Below are 2,772 nucleotides of genomic sequence, written 5' to 3' on the forward strand. Positions count from 1 at the left end.
CCTTTAAAGGAAAGGTGATGGGCGGAGCTGCGCTTTTCTACTGTTGGGATTCAGTTCCGCCGACCGAAAATGCGGAGAGCGCGGAGGAAGTCACTGAGGGGAAAGTGCTGCTCACCTGGCTCCCGCCGCTCCGCAGGTGCGGTGAAAGCTAATGTCGAATTTCTGCAGCAATCGGAGCAGCCCTTCCTCCAGTTACATTAACACCAATCTCGGTCTCCTACTAGGGCTTTATAAATAGCTTTCATAAACGTCTTTTTAATGTAACACTGAATAAAATGTTTTATAAGCGTCTTTTGTAAGGATCGTGAGTGAAAGGGCGCTGTCTCCGATTTGCAGGTGAGCAGACAGCTTCGGAGTGCGAACGGCTCCCCGCGGGTCCCCGGTGGCGCGCGGCTCCCGGAGGCAAAACGAAGCTGGGGCCGGGGCGTCGGAGCCTCCGCGTTGTAGTTGGGAGAGGTTCGAACGGGGCCCCAGCTGGCGAAGGGGAAAACGGACCCGGACCCGGACCCGTGGAGCCTGCTCGGAAGCCGGGTGCTGGGGGGGTGGGCCGCCTGTCCTCCCTCCTTTTCTTCTTCAATAAGAAATTCCTCAAGGGCAGACTGCGAGTCCACAGTCGTGAAGCCACCTAATCTGGCTTCATACCTGGAATGTTTGGATTCCTGGTACGAAGAGAATCTAACATTTATTGGCTACTAGTCCACTGGAAGGCGTTGTCTTATTTCTCATTAACTCCTTGAATCAGCATTACGTCTTATATTACAGATGACAAAACTACTAAAGCTTTAAATAGTTCTTTGAGAGCAAAGACGAAATCTCCATTTCCTCTTTAGCTGCTGGTAGCTCGACGCTCACTGTTAAGATAGGGAGGTGATGAAACAACTCTTGTGTGAGACCGAAAGTCCAGGTGTGCATCTTGGCCATTTCCAAGTTAATCAAGAAGAATTAAGGATTCATTTTATTCTGTCAAAATTATTTCTCAATGCCAAGATATTTTGTGTGACGTAGATTCGGGGATAGACACAATACCTGGGAAAAGTTAGGTGCTCAATAATGCCAGGTATTGTGGCATTATAAAGCACATTAGAAAATGTGCTTTATACCTGGGAAATAGTTAGGTGCTCAGCAATTATAATTGCCCACATTTATGATTGCTTTTACCTATGTTCCAGACACTGTTCTACGCACTGAACATATCTCAAGTTATTTAATCTTCAGGACAACCTTATGAGCCAATTACTATTATTACCCATTTTACAGATGAGGGAACTGAAACAAATTTGCCCAAGGTCGCACAACTAGTAGCAGAATCAAGAATTAAAAAAAAAAAAAAAAACCAAACCCAGGCAAACTTTAAATGTTCCTTGCATTGCTAGACTGAAGTAGTGAGAGAAACAGTAAAGTTACGAGTCCATGAAAACATTAAAGGATGTCAAGTATGTACAAATAACTGAAACATTTAATGCCCAAACTAAAGACTTAAAATTTGCTAAGGTAATAGCACAGGTAGGTTCACACCAAGTTAATCACTGGTAACTGAAGCTACCGGCCAGCATCCATTTGCAGTCCCTCTTTGAAGGCAGCTGTGTCCAGAGCAGGTGGTTTAGGAAGCTTTCTAGACTTCATTGTGAGATGTCTCCACACCTAGAAGATGGTGCTTTAGTGTTACTGGGAGGAGACATGCAGAGATGGGATGGCAATTACAGACATGCCCACAGACGGAGAGAAGCTATTTTTTTATCTTTTCCCTTGAACTCTCCTTTGACCTCCAGCCGAAATGGAGCTTGGCAGCTTTTTTTTTTTTTTTTTTTTGAGATGGAGTCTCACTGTGTCTCCCAGGCTGAAGTGCAGAGGCGCGATCTCGGCTCACTGCAACCTCCGCCTCCCGGGTTCAAGCGATTCTCCTGCCTCGGCCTCCCAAGTAGCTGGGATTACAGGCGCGTGCCACTGGATCCGGCTAATTTTTGTATTTTTAGTAGAGACAGGGTTTTACCATATTGGCCAGACTGATCTCGAACTCCTGACCTCAGGTGATCACTCCACTCGGCCTCCCAAAGTGGTTGGATTACGGGTGTGAGCCACCACGCCTGGCCACTTGGCAGCTTTTAAAGAGTCATTGAAAGCCTTGAGCTCTGCTTGGTGGGGGCAGACTTTGAAGATCCTTGAATAAAGATGAAGACTTTGGTTTGGGGAGATGCTATTACTATGCCACAGATCTTTAATAAACTACTCTGTTATGTACATAGAAGAGGACTCTGAGACATGTGTAGAGCTTTCCCAATTGTTACCGTTTCTACACATAATTTAACCCCCTCAAAAATGTAACTCGATAAGACTCAAATCATGGTGACTCTAAAAATGCCTATGTTTTCTACCACATAGTAATTTCTACATCAATTTCCATAGCATGCCCACGAACTTTCTCTTTCAATGAATATATGGGTGATTTGCTCTGATGAAGGAATAATGAAAATATCCTGTCCCTCTCTTTGCCTGTTAGCTTTCCAAGTCCTCCCACTTTTCCCCAACTCCGAGGGGACCTTCCAAAACAGGATTGTATGTGAAATTTACTTGCTTAGCCCAAGGTCATTGAGGTACAACATATCTGATCCACAAAAGAATCAGTCTGTGGGTGATTTCTTTAAAAAGTTATGAACACTGGGCTGCGTCTTTATAATGCCACAATGACTGTAACAATTCATTTAAACATCTAATACTAATAAAAATCCTGATTGTTGTTGTTTTTTTTTGTTTTGTTTGTTTGTTTTTTGAGAT

Source organism: Symphalangus syndactylus, chromosome 15 (genome assembly GCF_028878055.3).
Source record: "Symphalangus syndactylus isolate Jambi chromosome 15, NHGRI_mSymSyn1-v2.1_pri, whole genome shotgun sequence".
NCBI classification, from domain to species: domain Eukaryota; kingdom Metazoa; phylum Chordata; class Mammalia; order Primates; family Hylobatidae; genus Symphalangus; species Symphalangus syndactylus.